The sequence below is a fragment of the Neolamprologus multifasciatus genome, chromosome 8, assembly GCF_963576455.1.
Source record: "Neolamprologus multifasciatus chromosome 8, fNeoMul1.2, whole genome shotgun sequence".
Classification (NCBI taxonomy): Eukaryota; Metazoa; Chordata; class Actinopteri; order Cichliformes; family Cichlidae; genus Neolamprologus; species Neolamprologus multifasciatus.
The window spans coordinates 23,787,412-23,809,465 of NC_140446.1; the positions used below are offsets into that span (position 1 = coordinate 23,787,412).

The following is a 22,054-nucleotide window of genomic DNA, read 5'->3' on the forward strand; positions in this document are numbered from 1 at the left end:
TCTGTTACTCCCCAACACTGGGGAGGACATACGTATGCACGTCATGTGTGTAGTGTGAGCAAGCAATGGGCTCAGCACATAGCCCTGTGGGACGCCACTGCTGAGTGAGAAGGTGGAGGAGAGGTTAAGGCCCACCCTGACATCCTGAGGACAATTCGTAAGGAAATTACTGTTTGGTATATCTGGGATGATCGTACTGAAAGCAGAGCTGTAATCATTGAAACCTTTTTGACCTGTGAGCAAATTTGTCAGGGTCAAAGGTAAGAGGGAGGCTACCTTTTAACAAGGCTGAATATTATTTTCTCAAGGCACTTGGTAACAATGGGAGTGAGAGCAACATCTCTGAAATCTCTAAAAGTTTCAGCAGCAGGCTTCTTCAGGACTGGGACAATAATTGAGGACAAATATCATTATACATAGTTCACCTGTAAAAGACTGCAGGTGCTAAACTTCCTTGCCTGCAGTCTAGACCTGTCACGCAGTGAAAACATGACAAAGGATGTCCTGAACTCCTTTGGATGTCCTGAACTCCTAAACACACAAACTCATTCTCAAAAGTAATCCAAGCAGTTTGTCACATCAGCTCACAAAGTGTCGATGAAAGACAAGGTCACGCACCACAGAGGCAAACATGACTCTGTTCTTGGCAACAAATTTAAAATGAGCCTACACATCTCAACATTTTCTACATTTAATACATTCTTCACTGAAAAGCTTTACTGACTTGGAAAACCTCTCAACTGTAGAAAGCAGCTTGTAAGCAGTATGACATTAGCCAAGTCCATTTTTTAAGTGGATGAATGGTTTTTCCATAATCTCGACATGTCACACGCGACAGGCAGCTTGATCTGAAGTTTATAAATGGACCAGGAACAGAATGAACATAACTTTCATGTATTCAGAGTACACCTGTCTTTGCTTTGATCTCTACCCAGTGGCGTCTTTGGTTTGAGCGGGTTTAGTGAAGCACAAATGTGAACAACAATGAGGGCTAGAGTGTCTTTCAGCTCGCTCCATTTGTTTGCATCTTCCTCCTCATCTGGAGAGTGCACGTTTCCTTTGGCAACCAGAAGTAGAGTGCTTAAACAGTGGGGGAGTTAACAGCCTTACCTTTAAATGGACTTCCTGTTTGTTACTATGAAGACATTAGAAGATGTTGCCAGCAGTGTTGGGTAAGTTACTTTAAAATAGTAACTTAGTTACATTACTAGTTACTTCTATCAAAAGTAACTCAGTTACTTCAAGTTACTCGTTACTTTCAAAGTAACTAGTTACTAGGGAAAGTAACTTTGGTTTTACTCAGAATTCTCTTGTTAATGTGTTGCTTCCATAACTTTGCCAGTCTTCTAGCTTGTTTACTTGCCACAAGTGCACTGTGCCACCTACCAATAGAAAGGAAAAGATAATGTGCATATTTCCACGAGAGAAATCCCACACCTGGACCGTCATTGACCGCTGCCATGATTCTAGCCCAGCGTCATGTGCGCCTTTTACATCCAACACAAAAACTGCAGTCGTGGTGCTTTCGATTGTACTCAGAACTCTGAAATTCTGCCTTCTGAATAGGAAGATGTAGGTAACACCAGACTGAAGATGGGCTGCATACAGGGCTGGACTGGGACAAAAAATTGGCCCGGGCATTTTGACTAGAGACTGGCCCACCATTATAGGAAAAATCATAAAGCCTTTGAATGAAAACAAACGCTGTTGTGACAGTGATGTACACTGTTTTGATGGTATATATGTATCAATCTATCAATCGTTTGTTGTAAGATTCAGATAATTATTTTTTAAAAGCGAGACATTTTAAATGAGAATAAGAAAGAAAAGTATTTCTTTGTGCCCACCTCTCCCTGTTAATGCCCTACCTGGCCCCCCCTGGCAAAACTTTGCTAATTCACCTGCACAGTTACCAGCTGTCAGCTACATAAAAAAGGATCCTGGGGTTATCTGTCTCTCAGAAACAGTTCATAACTTCCCTTCAACTCATTTATGTCACCTAAAAGGTAAACCTGTTTCTCCATCACCTGTTGAGCTCTGATGATTCAGTAAGGACGTCTCCTGGTTTCATCTTCATGTTTCCCTCTCACCAGATAAACAAACTGACATCATGACCAGCAGCTTTTTTGCAGCTGTGGCTTCAGCAAACATCAGCTGATACTAGAAATTAATATTAAATAAATTCTAACAACAGCTGATCAAGCTTAAACGTGCCGCTGTTGTTTAACGCGACATCGGCTGGTTTCTTCTTTCTGGCGCAAAGTGGGCGATAAACGAACAAGAGAGGCGATCAGCTGATCATTGATCAGTTTAATGATTGAAGTAGAAACGGGAGAGGGAGGGGGAGAATGAAAGAAGAAGAGGCAGCTGTGCAGCAAAGACACAGAATAACTCCAGCTTTGTGCCTTTTTCATTGTAGCTGAATTACGGGACAAACTGTTCGTTTTCACCTCAATAAGAAACGCGTAATATTTTCTCTGCATACCAGACGGGACGGTTGGCAACTCTAATAACTTATGAACAAAATAAAGTTCAACATCATTAACTTCATAGCACCCACCCAGCTGTATAGAAACTCCGTCATGCTAGCTAGTACGCAGTACGAAAAAAGTCAGAATAACGAAAATAAACTCCACCTAAACTTGGTTTATATCTGACCCAGATAGACTGCAGGCCATAACTTCTTACCTGAAGTTCAGTTCACACTTGGACCGGCGGCCGCCTCGGGTCTCTTTTCCTTCTGCGTCCCCTTTCTCTCATCCACCTGCTGCCTCCACCACTTGCTAATGTTACAGAATCTGTGGAAGCTCCGCGATAGCCACCACACGAAGTAACGAGTAACGACCCTATCTAAATCCCAGTAACGACTAACGCGTTCCTGATTTTGGCATAATAACTAGTTACCGTGCTCGTTACCACAATAATAACGTAGTTACTGTAACGCGTTACTTAATAACGCGTTAGTCCCAACACTGGTTGCCAGGCACCTGAGACAGTAGGAAATTGGGCAGTGATAAGATTTCTGAAACAAAAAGCAATGCTACCCCCCACCTACAGAGTGTATCCACCTACACACGTGTACGATGGACAAGAATAATTCAAAGGAAAACAGCTGTGTAAGAGTTGTAGCCTCTGTGTGCGTACGTCGCAACAACACAGGCTCATGATATTATTAGGAAGCAGACAGCGGCTCACGATGGGAACCACGTCATTATCCCTGTTGTCTTTCATGCCAGCTGGCTTCTACCTCCAGTGTGAGCAGATAGCACCAAGAGATTGTGTCATTATTACATTGGGAAAGGCGAACACAGAGGAAGCAGTGTTATTAAACACCCAATAAAGTGGTGTTAGACTGTCAGCCTTTTATCATAAAGCCTTTTTGCACCTTATATGTAATGGATATGCTTTAGTTTATTACATTTCGATTGTTTCTAAGGGCGTGTTACTAGTTTGATACTGGATAGACCGAGATCAAAAAGGTGAGATTTAGTCATTTGTAGCAATCAATCCACTGAGTTCTCAGCAGGCTCTGCAGTTGCCCATTATTTTGGTTTTATGATATGTTTTATGGCCCTTTTAGTTCCCTCTCAATGCATTATCCACCTTCACTTACAGATCATCAACCAAAAAAATCAACAAGACTTTTGCTACGGATATGCAATGTTGACATTTAAGTTAATAATTACAACTCCAAATGCATACCAGTGTTGTTTTGAGTATGTATACCAGGCCTGTTTTCAAGAAACAAGTTGATCAAGTTCTTTCCTCACAGTTTAAAGAAAGCAAGTGAGCATAGCTTTAAATCATATTAAATACTTTACCCACCAAGATAACATGTTGGGCTAATTATGTTTGTGAAAAGATTAGCAGCCATGGCTTTGTGCTTCTGTTGGTCTGATTGCCTGTCGGGGTAATTATGGATAGACTTGAATCTTATGGAAAGCATGGGCATAGCTACCATGAGGTCATTACACTCAAAGCCTCAATTTTGGGATTTTGGCTGCTGCCTAATAAAATGTGCAACATTTATTCACAATAATATAAGAACCATTTATTCCTGGGTGTTTGTTGTTGCACTAAGGGGAGGTTGGCTCTTGAGTTACTGCATTTATATAGGAAGGGGTTCATTTACTCAGATGCCCCACTGATGAAGCACACCAGTTTTTGGCAGTTTTCTTTAGCAGGTATGTCAGCAGTGACAAGTTGCAGCATATAAAGAGTACCAAATGTTGTGACTGCTAAATAATAAAGAAGAAGCAGATGCAAAGAGGTTTGGACTTGTGACTGTACCAGCTTCCTGTGAAGCTGTTACAACTTCTATGCTAGTTTGAAAAAGACTTTCAAAACTAGATTCACTTATAGAAAAAATGTCTCAGTTTTACTAGAGTAAAAATAAGATGGCAACCTCCTTCTGACTAGTGAAAAACAAGTGGTTGACCGACTGCAAGTAGTAAACTGATCACCCAGAGGCAGAACATGCAACACTTTCAATCCCTGGGTGACCACTTTTGATCACAAGGCGTTTACAGAGGGTGCCTGGTGCAAGGCAACCTGTCTCCAAACAGTTGCGGTCTGACTCAAGCTGACTGCAATCACTCTCACACAGACTGTTTAAAAACAACTGCCATCTAATTTATAAATGCACAAATTTTGCCAACATGTAGAAATCAGTCTGAGTAAGTCTGCGCTGATGAGCGCAGCTCGTCTGTGATGCATCTCTTTGCAATAGAAAACTCCACCTTACTGGTGGTATTCTGGTTATATTACTTATTCCTGTTTTGATGCATCAAAGTCACTTTGAAGATGACTACTGCAAGTGGTCACAGACCTGGTCCCCATCATCTGAGCAACATTTTCAGAGGCACACACTTGTCATGCCACGGTCTCCAGCCATTGGTTTCCCTAGTGTGACTGTACCATTAGCATTAGCCACTGCTGTGGCTCTGACTGTTTCTCTAAGGTGATATGACAGTCACAGTATCTCAATCCCCTTAAGCCAGGGTTGTCCAACTCCAGGTCTCAAGGGGCCGGTGTCCTGCAGGTTTTAGATAGCACCCTGGATCAACACACCTGAATCAAATGATTCATTCATTACCAGGCCTCTGGAGAACTTCAAGACATGTTGAGGAGGTAATTTAGCCATTTAAATCAGCTGTGTTGGATCGAGGATGCATTGAAAAACCGGCAGGACACCGGCCCTTGAGGCCTGGACACCCTTGCCTTAAGCATACACAGATGCACAGTACCTATTTCAGACAGGCAGTGCGAACATGTATGTCTAAAATGGCCATTTCAAGGGCAGCAAAGTGGCCCAGTGGTTAGCTGTCTTGCCTCACAGAGAAAATGTTGTGAGTTCTAATCATCTGGATGGGAGTTCTCTCCGGGTGCTCCGGTTTCCTCCCGCAGTCCAAAGACATGCAGTTAGTGGGGCTAGGTTAACTGGTGATTCTAAATTGCCCATAGGTTTGAATTTGAGTGTGAAAGGTTGTCTATCTTTCTGTGATAGACTAGCGACCTGTCCACCCCGCCTCTCGGCCTGTGGCAATTGGGATAAAGGGAAGGGAAGGGGAAGGAAGTCAAATTTTATGTAGGACAACAACAGGCAAACCCATGTGCGGGCAGATTGTAAAATAGCAGACAGCAGTGTTGGGTAAGTTACTTTAAAATAGTAACTTAGCTACATTACTAGTTACTTCTATCAAAAGTAACTCAGTTACTTCAAGTTACTCGTTACTTTCAAAGTAACTAGTTACTAGGGAAAGTAACTTTGGTTTTACTCAGAATTCTCTTGTTAATGTGTTGCTTCCATAACTTTGCCAGTCTTCTAGCTTGCTTACTTGCCACAAGTGCACTGTGCCACCTACCAATAGAAAGGAAAAGATAATGTGCATATTTCCACGAGAGAAATCCCACGCCTGGACCATCATTGACTGCCGCCATGATTCTAGCCTACGTCACAGCGTCATGTGCACCTTTTACATCCAACATGAAAACTGCAGTCGTGGTGCTTTGATTGTACTCAGAACTCGGAAATTCTGCCTTCTGAATAGGAAGATGTAGGTAACACCAGACTGCAGATGAGCTGCATACAGGGCTGGACAGGGACAAAAAATCGTCCCGGGCATTTTGACTAGAGACCGGCCCACCATTATAGGAAAAATCATAAAGCCTTTGAATGAAAACAAACGCTGTTGTGACAGTGATGTACACTGTTTTGATGGTATATATGCATCAATCTATCAATCGTTTGTTGTAAGATTCAGATAATTATTTTTTAAAAGCTAGACATTTTAAATGAGAATAAGAAAGAAAAGTATTTCTTTGTGCCCCCCTCTCCCTGTTAATGCCCTACCTGGCCCCCCTGGCAAAACTTTGCTAGATCCACACCTGCACAGTTACCAGCTGTCAGCTACCTAAAAAGGATCCTGGGGTTATCTGTCTCTCAGAAACAGTTCATAACTTCCCTTCAACTCATTCATGTCACCTAAAAGGTAAACCTGTTTCTCCATCACCTGTTCAGCTCTGATGATTCAGTAAGGACATCTCCTGGTTTCATCTTCATGTTTCCCTCTCACCAGATAACCAAACCGATATCATGACCAGCAGCTTTTGCAGCAGCTGTGGCTCCAGCAAACATCAGCTGATACTAGAAATTAATATTAAATAAATTCTAACAACAGCTGATCAAGCTTAAACGTGCTGCTGTTGTTTAACGTGACATCGGCTGGTTTCCTCTTTCTGGCGCAAAGTGGGCGATAAACAAACACGAGAGCCGATCAGCTGATCATTGATCAGTTTTCATGATTGAAGTAGAAACGGGAGAGGGAGGGGGGAGAATGAAAGAAGAAGAGGCAGCTGTGCAGCAAAGACACAGAATAACTCCAGCTTTGTGCATTTTTCATTGTAGCTGAATTACGGGACAAACTGTTCCTTTTCACCTCAATAAGAAACGCGTAATATTTTCTCTGAATACCAGACGGGACGGTTGGCAACTCTAATAACTTATGAACAAAATAAAGTTCAACATTAACTTCATAGCACCCACCCAGCTGTATAGAAACTTCGTCATGCTAGCTAGTACGCAGTACGGAAAAAGTCAGAATAACGAAAATAAACTCCACCTAAACTTGGTTTATATCTGACCCAGATAGACTGCAGGCCATAACTTCTTACCTGTAGTTCAGTTCACACTTGGACTGGCGGCCGCCTCGTTCCGCCGCGTTCCTGATTTTGGCATAATAACTAGTTACCGTGCTCGTTACCACAATAATAACGTAGTTACTGTAACGCGTTACTTAATAACGCGTTAGTCCCAACACTGGTTGGGACTAACGCGTTATTAAGTAACGCGTTACAGTAACTACGTTATTATTGTGGTAACGAGCACGGTAACTAGTTATTATGCCAAAATCAGGAACGCGTTAGTCGTTACTGGGATTTAGATAGGGTCGTTACTCGTTACTTCGTGTGGTGGCTATCGCGGAGCTTCCACAGATTCTGTAACATTAGCAAGTGGTGGAGGCAGCAGGTGGATGAGGGAAAGGGGACACAGAAGGAAAAGAGACCCGAGGCGGCCGCCAGTCCAAGTGTGAACTGAACTACAGGTAAGAAGTTATGACCTGCAGTCTATCTGGGTCAGATATAAACCAAGTTTAGGTGGAGTTTATTTTCGTTATTCTGACTTTTTCCGTACTGCGTACTAGCTAGCATGACGAAGTTTCTATACAGCTGGGTGGGTGCTATGAAGTTAATGTTGAACTTTATTTTGTTCATAAGTTATTAGAGTTGCCAACCGTCCCGTCTGGTATTCCAGAGAAAATATTACGCGTTTCTTATTGAGGTGAAAAGGAACAGTTTGTCCCGTAATTCAGCTACAATGAAAAAGGCACAAAGCTGGAGTTATTCTGTGTCTTTGCTGCACAGCTGCCTCTTCTTCTTTCATTCTCCCCCCTCCCTCTCCCGTTTCTACTTCAATCATGAAAACTGATCAATGATCAGCTGATCGGCTCTCTTGTTCGTTTATCGCCCACTTTGCGCCAGAAAGAGGAAACCAGCCGATGTCACGTTAAACAACAGCAGCACGTTTAAGCTTGATCAGCAGTTGTTAGAATTTATTTAATATTAATTTCTAGTATCAGTTGATGTTTGCTGGAGCCACAGCTGCTGCAAAAGCTGCTGGTCATGATATCGGTTTGGTTATCTGGTGAGAGGGAAACATGAAGATGAAACCAGGAGATGTCCTTACTGAATCATCAGAGCTGAACAGGTGATGGAGAAACAGGTTTACCTTTTAGGTGACATGAATGAGTTGAAGGGAAGTTATGAACTGTTTCTGAGAGACAGATAACCCCAGGATCCTTTTTAGGTAGCTGACAGCTGGTAACTGTGCAGGTGTGGATCTAGCAAAGTTTTGCCAGGGGGGCCAGGTAGGGCATTAACAGGGAGAGGGGGGCACAAAGAAATACTTTTCTTTCTTATTCTCATTTAAAATGTCTAGCTTTTAAAAAATAATTATCTGAATCTTACAACAAACGATTGATAGATTGATGCATATATACCATCAAAACAGTGAACATCACTGTCACAACAGCGTTCGTTTTCATTCAAAGGCTTTATGATTTTTCCTATAATGGTGGGCCGGTCTCTAGTCAAAATGCCCGGGACGATTTTTTGTCCCTGTCCAGCCCTGTATGCAGCTCATCTGCAGTCTGGTGTTACCTACATCTTCCTATTCAGAAGGCAGAATTTCCGAGTTCTGAGTACAATCAAAGCACCACGACTGCAGTTTTCATGTTGGATGTAAAAGGTGCACATGACGCTGTGACGTAGGCTAGAATCATGGCAGCAGTCAATGATGGTCCAGGCGTGGGATTTCTCTCGTGGAAATATGCACATTATCTTTTCCTTTCTATTGGTAGGTGGCACAGTGCACTTGTGGCAAGTAAGCAAGCTAGAAGACTGGCAAAGTTATGGAAGCAACACATTAACAAGAGAATTCTGAGTAAAACCAAAGTTACTTTCCCTAGTAACTAGTTACTTTGAAAGTAACGAGTAACTTGAAGTAACTGAGTTACTTTTGATAGAAGTAACTAGTAATGTAACTAAGTTACTATTTTAAAGTAACTTACCCAACACTGGTCCCAACACTGGCAGACAGACCACACCAATGGTATAAAAATCACTGGCAGAAGGGAAAAGACCCAGAGGCAGCCAGCAGGCATGGAAAAGCCACAAACGGTGGCTGTGCTGATGGCTAAGAGCCTAAAGGCTGAGCATGCAGGAGCTGGAGACAGACACCACAGTCAGAGTAGATGAAACTGGAAAAAGAGAAGCTAATCCAGGCAAGCTGGCAAAAAGTGAGAAAGAAAACCCCCTGGTTATAACATGGACTATGATCCGGCCAACACAGCAGGCTGAGCCGCTTACAGATTAGCTGCAGCTGCTTAAGCTCTACTTTGAATTCAACACACCTGTCTCAGCTCCTGCAAATAGCAAATTTAGCCACTGTCAGAGTGGCAGCAGGTCAAACTGACCAATAATTAATTAACTAAGCCGAATCACTGTTTGTCTGAGACTGCTTCAGTGTCAAGCCAGCGGGAAAACTTTGGTGCTGCATGAAATTGCCAAAGAAAGCGTTTTGATTTGTTATCACTGTACTGCTATTGTAGTATTTTTGTGAAAAATATAGTGTGCATTTTAGGGAAAAATCTTTATTTAACCAGATCACTCATTCACCAATGGATGTATTGATCTCTGACAAGATGAAAGTAGAGGAACACAGAAGATAAAAGAAAAATAATGATGGTGAATGACAACAAAATTATAAAAAGAAGCTTAAACGACACCTGTAGCTAAATGCCACAGTGAATAAAAGGCTAACCAATGCATATGCATGACTGATATACCCACGGGAGGCCCAGCGATTATTAAATGATATAAATGATGCTCTTCAGCCTGAGAGAAGGCAGTTATAACAGGTGTCTAGCTCCTACATTATCCCCACCGCCTCTCGCACGTCCCTCTGGATATCATGACAGGGTGATGGAGAGAAATCACATCATCTCTCTCCTTCATCACCCACCACTAGGAGGGAATGCATTTAGCAGCGAATGAGAGCCATTGCAAACATAATGAGGCAGCTGGCGAGTACTCTAACAGCAGATTTTCATCCAATTTGGGCATAGCTGTCATTAGCTGAATATAATGGAGAGTCGGCCCATATGCTTAGAGTGCAAGAGGTGTTTGATGATGCTGCTTATATGTTTGCATCAGTGCTTTGATATTTGTAAATATTTTGCATTTATACATGCTATCATATGATTAATGTTTCAGGGGAGAAAAGCTGTCAGTTGTTGCTTTTGATTATTAAAAGCGCTTTTAGTGCTCAATTAGAGTATAACATGTACTGGTACATTAAAAAAACACATTGTGTGTTTGTATATATATATATATGTTCCTAACGAGATGACCAACGGTGTTCTGGGCGATCTCTTCCTAAATCTGGATCAGTGCATCACTGAGCTCCTGGACAGTCTGAGGTGCATGTCAGATGAACTGAGGTATCCCAGAGATGTTCTATTGGATTTAGTTAGGCCCTCCAATAGCTGCCTGCATACTCTCACCACATGAAGCTGGGCATAGTTGTGTGCCAGGAGGAACCCAGGAGTAGATCCAAGGATTTTATCTCGATACCTAATGGAGCTCAGGATGCCGTTGCCTAAGCCTGTCCCTCCACGACTCCCTAGACCATCACTGACCTACCACCAAACTGGTCATGCTGAACAATGCTACATGCTTCTCCAGACCCTTTCATGTCATGCTCAGGGTGAACCTGCTCTCATCTGTAAAAAGCACAGGGCGCAGCGTTAACTGCATTGGATAAACTCATCAGGAAGGCCAGCTCTGTTCTGGGATGCACCCTGGACCCAGTGCAGGTGGTGGGAGACAGAAGGACTCTGGCCAAAATAACATCTCTGATGGACAGAGTCTCCCACCCCATGCATGTAGATGTTGCTGAACTGCAGAGCTCCTTCAGTGACAGACTGCTACATCCTAGATGCATGAAGGAGCGTTTCCGCAGGTCCTTCCTCTCTGCAGCTGTCAGACTGTACAATCTGAACTGCTCCCAACAAACATAGATGTTTACATCAATGTTGTAACTGCAATAAGTTAGTTAATTAACCAATTCGCACTACAACCTGGTTTGCCTCTTACCTGTAATTATTTTTATTTAATTTAATAACTGTACAGTACTCTCTCTGTTTATAGTAACCATTGTCCTTAATGTAAATATGTAAGAAAAATTGTGTATGTTTCTGTTCCGTGTCCTGTGTACTGTTTGTTTGTATATTTGTCTTTTTGGCTGCTGTTACAACCAAATTTCCCCCTTGTGGGACAATTAAAGGATTATTCTATTCTATTCTATTCTATTAAAAGGGTTCCAAAAACAGCAACAGGACAAATACAATTTAAAGGTCCTTTTCAATGGCTTAGATGTTTTAGTTATGAAACAATTCACCCCATGTACAGCTGTCACAAAGATATTTTTATCATGGCAATATGTGGGGACTAACTCACTGTTGGAGACAGCCTCAAGTGGTCATTTGAGGAAACAGTTTTTAGTACTACTGTACTGACTTAATATTCCAACTTTGCTGCTTGTGCTGTTAACGTGATGTTTATCCACGGGCGCTGGTCTCATGGCTTCCACATGTATGATGATTGTCACATTGTTACACCAATTAAGGCCTCTGTTCTTAAATAAAAACAATCGAAACATTCCAAAACACTAACGAGCCAATCACGACACTGCTAATATTTTTATGAGACAGACACTGTTCTTACTCACAAGCCGTTGAGACCGTGTCCTCAAAGCATCGATGTGTGTATCCTCAAGTTTACCTTGACTCACAATATTTCTGACTGAAGTATCATGAATCTAATCATAAAGCAGCACTGATGACACTCTGGTAAATGCATCATCTACTCTTATCTGTGTCAGCAGAACTACTTACAGCTTCTCTACCAAGGCCAGCAATAATTTTACACTACATCATTTTGTCAGGCTACAGGTTCTGTTTACACCCCAGTTACTGCAGATGTGCTACCTAAGATAGCTTTCCCCAAACACATTAGCTACCCCTTTCCTAAAAAGCTTTTTCTCCTGAAACATAATGAAGTGCATAATAAATACCTTGTTTACAGGACACTCAACAATGTATCTGCCGTAAACATTAAAACATCAGCGAGAGACACTTTTCAACCAGCTCGTGGCGCTAACATTAACATAATTATCTAGAGTACTGTTAATTGAGCTGGAAAATCAGTGGGTGACAGCTAGAAATAGAAGACTGCTTTTGCGCCATCACACTGAAATCCAAGACCCAGTGTTTTGCTGATTTTGAGCGATGAGGTGGATGGAAGGTTGGAAAACTTGACAGTCTTTTGACAGAGGAAGGTTCGTCTTTTTTTTTAAAGTAAATTCTTTGTTCTTCTCTTCTGGCCTAATTAAACACCTGACAATTAATCTCTAGTGAGTCACTAGTGTTAGAACAACCTTACTGCAGACTTACAGCTTTGATAAATAAGGCCACTATTTTGGGGTTTTGCTCATTAGTTATGTACAAAACCCTGGATGTCTGAATATCTGAGCTCCAGTCATTTTTGCACTGCAGCTGCACGGTACTGGCTGATTATTTTCCTTAGGAAGAAAGCTGGAGGGAAGACCCACAATGCAACCTGGGGAACTGCACCACAGGAAATAGTAATCTAATGATCCTTAATTATATTGCCAGTTGATAGTAAAAACTCATTCATGACATGCAGAGATGTGACAGATTCATTTCAATAGTTTCACAAATCAATCAATTAAAAACAAACTCAGCAGGATTGTGGATATATTACTTTATTTTAATATATAATATATATTTCTAAAAAACTATCAAAAAACAACAACAATATCAACAGTAAAATTTTTGAAATAGCAGGACAACCAAGCTAACAAATTAATACAGCTAGCTTGGAGTAACTTGGGGACACAAGCTACACTGAGGAGTGCCCAGGAGTGCTACCCACTGCTCAGTAAATATTTCTCACCGCAAAACAAAATGGTTTTCTTTGAGTCTGTAGTTCCCACATGCGTTACATATGAACTCTCTTCATGTATGCCTTGTTCCAGCAGCCCACTTCTCATCAATATATCCTCAATCCTCAACATCTGACACACAGCTTGTTAATCTAAGCAACATCTAACTTTAGCTATCTCCTGTTCCAAAGACATTGGTGTTGCCAATACACTATCCAGCTGCCCCGCTCACACACCCCAAATGATTTCCAGGTTACCCACTGCCTCCCAGGTGGGGTCACACAGAGAAAGACAAGGCATTGTTCCGGAATAAGTCGGAAGTCAGAAATTTTGAGGTTCCAGTTGGAAATGTTTTGTGTAACATCCCCTCAACTTGGATTTTTCACATGGAAAATTGGAGCAGACCAACATATCTCGAGCTAGCAATCCAAGATGGCGCCACTGAATGGAAACAGTATTAGCAGTACTGTCACTGTTATTATAGCACCACAGAGTCCCTCTCTATGTGGGTAGAGCAAAGAGAGTTATGACATTGCAAAGTAGTACTATGGAGAAACAACCTTTTCCCACTGAACAAACAGGTGTCTGCTGTGTAGGGGCTACAACCACCCACGCAGCACGTATAGGCTACATTGGCAATATGTCACCTCACTGCGCTGGATGGAGTGCAAATTACTGACATTACGTTCCTCTGTAATGCCAACATTGCCATGGTGGAGGGTAGTCACTGGGTCATACTTATGTCACAGGACTTCTGCTTACTTATATAATAAAAATAAAAACAGATTATCAACTCTAAAGAAACCAAAGAAAAAAGTTAATACAATCAATCTAAAATAGCTAACAGCTAATAACAAGACAGAAGCATCTGCGTGGCCACAAGAAAACAGGCGCGCACACATCGTCACAGTATCACGCGGTAACCGTCTGATGACAAAATTTATGTCACTGGTACCCGAGGGGAAACAGTTGGCCTAAACACATTAAATCCATTTTTCACATGACTGAGACCAAAACACCAATATACACTGGAAAATGGGCTACAGGTGCCCCTTACAGTCATTCTCTGATTGGAGAGTCAGGGTTAATAATACATTGAAGAGCAATAGTCAGTTGAGGAAGGATTTCCTTACTGCTTCTTATAACCTATATCTAAAAACACAGTAGATATGTTAACAAAGATAAAAGCTAGGTTTTTGCAAAATAAGGTTAGTTTTGCTCTTGTAATACCTTTTTATATTATGATAAGACTCATTAACCAATGAAAATAACATGTTTGCATTTTGTTTTCTTTGCCTATGAAATTTTATAATGCATGCGATATTTTTATTGGACAATATGAAAGAAGTGTATTGAGATGTAGTTGACATAGCAACTGTAAATTAATTGCTTTAGGCCAGCAAAAAATACTATTTGCTTTGTGCAATCTGCTCTATGGTGGCAAGAAGAAGCAATTCTACCAGATATTGTGCCATTATCACTGAAAACACAATCATTTCCCACTGTTGTTGTTTCCATAACAGAAAATGATCCATGCTTAGTAATAAACAGGATATATGGAGCACATTTATCATTATGTCTACAGCCTCGGTACCACCAGTATTAAAAACCAATGGAAGTCTTTCAGCAGCTCATCTTTTTTCAAACAGCTGCAGTAAAACTTCCTTTCGCTATCTTGGCACTCCCAGCGCTGTAATAAGAAAGGAGTGTAACACAACAGCATATTGTTTTATTTTAGATCTTAGACTTATCTCAAGATTAATGATGTCTTGACTTTCTTTGTTCTTGTTATGAAATCTGTCCTTCCCTAAATGTGTTTGAACTGTAGCTCCAAATCAAGTGCTCTACACTGTAAAATGTAATATTGTGTTTAATTAAAAAGTTTTTATCAATTTGTTATCAGAACTCGATTTAAATAAGTTACCAGTACTTTTTATGCAAAAATGCTGATAAACTCAGTTTATTTGAGTTGTCTTAACTTAGAGAAACTAAGTAAGATGGAAGTTTTGCTTCTCAGTGCATGAGGATGAAAGATGCGTTTTGAAAATGCCACATCACTACCGTCCTCCTCCCTCTCGGATCAGTCCGCATGTTCATGGTGCCAGCATTTGTTATGCAATATGTTGAGCAAACCTGGAGAAGCGTCAGCTCAAGATATTATTGTTTTCATTGCTGTGAATCTTTACCTGATACACTGACTTGGTGAGTAAATGTTTACTCTTATTCAAACTGATTTTATGGCTTCTCTTAGTTTAGCACCAGGTTTATAATCTTCCTAGCTAGTTAGTGTTAGCCTAGCGTTGCTGCTGCCGCTGGGCTCATGTTACTTAAAAATGAACACCACAGCCTTAAAAACCTTACATAAAACTATGTCTGTGAAATTTTCTGTTGATTGTTTGAAATAACAATCAACAGAAAATTGATCAAGGGTAGCTGTGGGTTCACCACCTCCTGCTGAACTCAAACAACCAGTCCAGAGACAGACTCTGATGTAGCATCACTTTCATCGCTCACTCCTGAACTCCTGAACCATAACGAGTGTGGCCTCTCTAAACATCAGTGACTACATACAACAGAAGAAGAGGAGGTCTGTCTCCTGTCGGTGGCCCTGTCACTTGGTGTTCGCTCGCTCGCTCTGTGGTATAGTATCGCTTCCTGTTCCTGCTCAAACACAGTGGTGTTTCTGAGTAGCTTATTTGCTTAGCAGTTTAATTAACAACTTTTAAATACATTCTTTTTTCACAGTATAATCTTCACGTGCTTCATCCGAAGCACACTTTCTGTGTACTCACTACCTAATTTATAGTATTCACTCGCTGTCTCTGTACTGTTTCGCTAGCTTAGCTCGTAGCCGACCCGTTAGCACCATGGCTACTTCACCTGTCCCTTCTGCACTTTCTTGCTCATTGTGTCAGATGTTTAGTTACTCCTCGGCCTCCTTTAGCAGTAATGATATCTGTAACAAATGTAGCATATTTGCAGCTCTGGAGGCCAGGATTACTGAATTGGAGACTCGGCTTTGCACCCTGCTCTCACCCTTAGCTAGCCAGGCCCCTGTAGCTGGTGCAGCCGAAGATAGCGTAGGCCCCGCTAGCTGTTCCCCGGCAGACCCCAAGCAGCTGGGGAAAGGCTGGGTAACGGTGAGGAGGAAGCGTAGTCCTAAACAGAAGCCCCAGGTACACCACCAACCCGTTCATGTGTCTAACCGTTTTTCCCCACTCGGTGACACACCCGCTGGGGGTCAAACTCTGGTAATTGGTGATTCTGTTCTCAGACATGTGAAGCTAGAGACACCGGCAACCATAGTCAATTGTCTTCCAGGGGCCAGAGCAGGCGACATTGAAGGAAATTTAAAACTGCTGGCTAAGGGTAAACGTAAATTCAATAAAATCATAATTCACGTCGGCAGTAATGACACCCGGTTACGCCAATCGGAGGTCACTAAAATCAATATTGAATCGGTGTGTAACTTTGCCAAAACAATGTCGGACTCTGTAGTTTTCTCTGGTCCCCTCCCCAATCAGACCAGGAGTGACATGTTTAGCCGCATGTTCTCCTTAAATTGCTGGCTGTCTGAGTGGTGTCCCAGAAACGATGTGGGCTTCATAGATAATTGGCAAACCTTCTGGAGGAAACCTGGTCTTGTTAGGAGAGATGGCATCCATCCCACTTTGGATGGAGCAGCTCTCATTTCTAGAAATATCGACAAATTTATTAAACCCCTCAAAACATGACTATCCAGAGTTGGGACCAGGAAGCAGAGTTGCAGTCTTACACGCCTCTCTGCAGCTTCTCTCCTCCTGCTACCCCCCCAAAAACCCATCTCCATAGAGACTGTGTCTGCTTCCAAAAAGACAAAAAACAAACTAAAAACCAGCAACAAACAACTTAAACAATCACAAAGAAAGAACAATACAGTATCCACATCTGAACCAAAGAGTAAAACAGTGAAATGTGGATTATTAAATATTAGGTCTCTCTCCTCCAAGTCTCTGTTAGTACATGACTTAATAATTGATCAACAAATTGATTTACTCTGCCTTACAGAAACCTGGTTGCAGCAGGATGATTATGTTAGTTTAAATGAATCAACACCCCCGAGTCATTCTAACTACCAGAAATCTCGAAGCACAGGTCGAGGGGGCGGTGTGGCAGCAATTTTTCACACCAGTCTATTAATTAATGAAAGACCAAGACAGACTTTTAATTCATTTGAAAGCCTGATGCTTAACATTGTCCACCCCAGCTGTGAAACTCAGAAACCAGTCTTACTTGTTATCATCTATCGTCCACCTGGGCCTTACACAGAGTTTCTGTCTGATTTCTCAGACTTTATATCTAATTTAGTTCTGAGCTCAGATAAAATAATTATTGTGGGTGATTTTAACATCCATGTTGATGCTAAAAATGACAGCCTCAACATGGCATTTAATCTGTTGTTAGACTCAATTGGTTTCTCTCAAAATGTAAAAGAACCCACCCACCACTTTAATCACACTCTAGATCTTGTTCTAACATATGGCATAGAAACTGAACATTTAACAGTGTTTCCTGAAAACCCTCTCCTGTCTGATCATTTCTTGATAACATTTACATTTACAATAATTGATTACGCAGCAGTGGAGAGTGGACTTTATCAAAGTAGATGTCTTTCTGAAAGCGCTGTAACTAAGTTTAAGAATATAATCCAGCCACTGTTATCATCGTCAATGCCCTGTACCAACACAGAGCAGAGCAGCTATCTGAACGCTACCCCAACAGAGGTCGATTATCTTGTCAATAATTTCACCTCCTCACTACGTACGACTCTGGATACTGTAGCTCCAGTGAAAACTAAGGTCTCTAATCAGAAGTACCTGACCCCGTGGTATAATTCTCAAACACGTACCCTAAAGCAGATGACTCGTAATCTGGAGAGGAAATGGCGTGTCACAAATTTAGAGGATCATCATTTAGCCTGGAGAAATAGTTTGTTGCTTTATAAGAAAGCCCTCCGCAAAGCCAGAACAGCTTACTACTCATCACTGATTGAAGAAAATAAGAACAACCCCAGGTTTCTCTTCAGCACTGTAGCCAGGCTGACAAAAAGTCAGAGCTCTTTTGAGCCAACCATCCCTTTAACGTTAACTAGTGATGACTTCATGAACTTCTTCACAAATAAAATTTTTATCATTAGAGAAAAAATTACCAATAATCATCCCACAGATGTAATATTATCTACAGCTACTCTTAGTTCCATTGATGTTAAGTTAGACTCTTTTTTTCCAATCGATCTTTCTGAGTTAACTTCAATAATTACTTCCTCCAAACCATCAACATGTCTTTTAGACCCCATTCCTACAAAACTGCTCAAAGAAGTCCTGCCATTGATTAATTCTTCGATCTTATATATGATCAACCTATCTCTAATAATCGGCTATGTACCACAGGCCTTCAAGGTGGCTGCAGTTAAACCTTTACTCAAAAAGCCATCTCTAGACCCAGCAGTCTTAGCTAATTATAGGCCAATCTCCAACCTTCCTTTCATATCAAAAATCCTTGAAAGAGTAGTTGTCAAACAGCTAACAGATCATCTGCAGAGGAATGGTTTATTTGAAGAGTTTCAGTCAGGTTTCAGAGTTCATCACAGCACAGAAACAGCTTTATTGAAGGTTACAAATGATCTTCTTATGGCCTCTGACAGTGGACTCATCTCTGTGCTTGTCCTTCTTGACCTTAGTGCAGCATTCGATACTGTTGACCATAATATTCTATTAGAGCGATTAGAACATGCTGTAGGTATTACAGGTATTGCACTGCAGTGGTTTGTATCATATCTATCTAATAGACTCCAATTTGTGCATGTAAATGGAGAGTCCTCTTCACACACTGAGGTTAATTATGGAGTTCCACAGGGTTCGGTGCTAGGACCAATTCTGTTTACATTATACATGCTTCCCCTAGGCAGCATCATTAGAAGACATAGCATACATTTTCACTGCTATGCAGATGACACCCAGCTCTATCTGTCCATGAAGCCAGATAACACACACCAATTAGTTAAACTGCAGGAATGTCTTAAAGACATAAAGACTTGGATGGCCACTAACTTTCTGCTTCTTAACTGAGATAAAACTGAGGTCATTGTACTCGGCGCTGAAAAGCTTAGAAATATGGTATCTAACCAGATTCTTACTCTGGATGGCATTACCTTGGCCTCCAGTAACACTGTGAGGAACCTCATTTGTGAGTCATTTTTGACCAGGATATGTCCTTCAACGCACATATTAAACAAATATGTAAGACTGCGTTCTTCCATTTGCGCAACATCTCTAAAATTAGAAATATCCTGTCTCAGAGTGACGCTGAAAAACTAGTTCATGCATTTATTACTTCCAGGCTAGACTACTGCAATTCATTATTATCAGGATGTCCAAAAAACTCACTGAAAAGCCTTCAGTTAATCCAAAATGCTGCAGCAAGAGTACTGACAGGGACTAGAAAGAGAGAGTATATTTCTCCTGTTTTGGCTTCCCTTCATTGGCTTCCTGTTAAATCCAGAATTGAATTCAAAATCCTGCTCCTCACATACAAGGTCTTAAATAATCAGGCCCCATCTTATCTTAATGACCTTGTAGTACCATATCACCCTATTAGAGCACTTCGCTCTCGCTCTGCAGGCCTACTTGTTGTTCCTAGAGTATTTAAAAGTAGAATGGGAGGGAGAGCCTTCAGTTTTCAGGCCCCTCTTCTGTGGAACCAGCTTCCAGTTTGGATTCAGGAGACAGACACTATCTCTACTTTTAAGATTAGGCTTAAAACCTTCCTTTTTGCTAAAGCATATAGTTAGGGCTGGACCAGGTGACCCTGAATCCTCCCTTAGTTATGCTGCAATAGATGTAGGCTGCCGGGGGATTCCCATGATGCATTGAGTTTTTCCTTTCCAGTCACCTTTCTCACTCACTATGTATTAACAGACCTCTCTGTATTGAATCGTATCTGTTATTAATCTCTGTCTCTCTTCCACAGCATGTCTTTATCCTGTCTTCCTTCTCTCACCCCAACCGGTCGCAGCAGATGGCCGCCCCTCCCTGAGCCTGGTTCTGCCGGAGGTTTCTTCCTGTTAAAAGGGAGTTTTTCCTTCCCACTGTCGCCAAAGTGCTTGCTCATAGGGGGTCATATGATTGTTGGGCTTTTCTCTGTATCTATGAAGCGCCTTGAGGCGACATTTGTTGTGATTTGGCGCTATATAAATAAAATTGAATTGAAATTGAATTGAATTGAATAAAAAAGTGAAATAAGAGCCCAGACAAAATTCTTCGGGAGGTAAAGCCATTAGGGGTGGGGTGTGGCTTTACCTCCCGAAGATGATATATATATATATATATATATATATATATATATATATATATATATATATATATATATATATATCATGTTTAACCTGAGTAGCAAAAGAGTGCAGGGGGATTGAAAAGAATAAGCCAGGAGTTAGCTGTGCTCGCGGACTCTATCAAGCCCTGACCTCCCGGTCAGCTATCGTGCTGGTGGATAACAGAGCTCTCCGAAAACGTGGAAGCACTTTTGCAAATATGTGATATTTTGATAAATTAAGTAGATATTTGAGCATTACACAGCTACACTCTCGCCTGAAAATGTAGCTGTGTAGGTTATTTTGTGACCCAGAAAGGGTAGTCTGGGGAAAAGGAGGATCGCATTTGTCAGAGCCTATGTGTACTTGTAAGCATGGCAATGGCTGAGCGAGGCTAAAAAACTTATTACTTTTTCTGGGTCACAAAATAAATTTTTAAGATATTTTCAGGCAACAATGTAGCTGTGTAAAGTTCTGCTCAATTTATCAAGACATCACATATTTGCAAAAATGCTCTGACGTTTTCAGAGACTTCAATTTTTTTTCATGCTTTGTGGCAGCTTCTGAACATATGTGGTATCTATTAATGTCAAATCTAGACTTTATTTAACAACATAAGCAAACTCCATGTTACAATAATTGCACAGCCATTAAGGATCAAATCAGTTTCTGAAAAATGTTCTGTTTTTTTTCTCCCTCTGCTTGCTTCTTACTGTCTTTGAGGCTCGGGACCAGCACTCCTGCTGTTGGACAGAAATACATCAGTAAGTATTTTGGTTTTCCAATATATTAGCAACTGTCAGTGACATTTATATTAATCAGGCTGAACTTTAATCATACTTTAGATCAGCCTGTTTTACTTATTGTTGTATTTGTGCTTTGGTTTGGGGAAGTTGTTTCTTTACTGATCTTTTCCTGTCTTCTGTTATTAGACTTGAGATATGACTGCACTATGCTGTTGTTGGTGACTCCAGTTAATTCTACAAGACATGCTGTGTAAGTAAACAAACAACAACAGTTTGTCTGCATTTCTTGAAAGATCCCATTCCCCAAACTTAGTTTAGAGGGTCTACACTGTAAATAGTGAAGTCTGCAAGTTTTCTAACAGCAAACTTTGTTTTGTGCCCAAATCATTTTGGGCACAAGTGTTGTTAATTATTTTTAATCATATTCAGGTTACCACAAATTGTTTTTTCATTTAGTTGAACTTGAAATGTTTGTCAGTAGGTAAACAATTAGTATTGTACAGTCAGAAATATCAAGTTATTCTTAATACTGCAGACTTGCAATGATGGCTGTTGTCCTAACAGTCACCTTAAGTAAGCTTTACTTAGTTTTTTTGAGGCAACGAGTTTCCTTAATTGTTTTGAGTTCTGGGAACTAACAAGGCCGTACAGTGTACTCAAAATGAGTAAGTTGCCCTAACTTGGTCATCTTACGTAAACTTGATCCAATTTTCTTGAGTTCTGGGAACAAATGAGCTTGTACAGAGTACTCAAAATAAATAAGTTATCCTAATTTAGTCATTTTTAGCTAAGCTTTACTCAATTTTTTTGAGGCAACGAGTTTCCTCAACTTTTTTGAGTTCTGGGAACAAATTCGATTTTACAGTGTAATGT

General features: G+C 41.0%; 1 long non-coding RNA gene across 1 annotated transcript; it reads left to right on the plus strand.

The window, feature by feature from the left end:
- Window positions 1-14,957: 14,957 nt before the first annotated feature.
- On the plus strand, window positions 14,958-21,494 carry LOC146513151 (uncharacterized). The gene is made up of 3 exons (XR_014875829.1): window positions 14,958-15,286; window positions 21,159-21,199; window positions 21,368-21,494. It is a non-coding gene; the product is annotated as an uncharacterized LOC146513151 (long non-coding RNA).
- The last annotated feature ends 560 nt before the right edge of the window (window positions 21,495-22,054 follow it).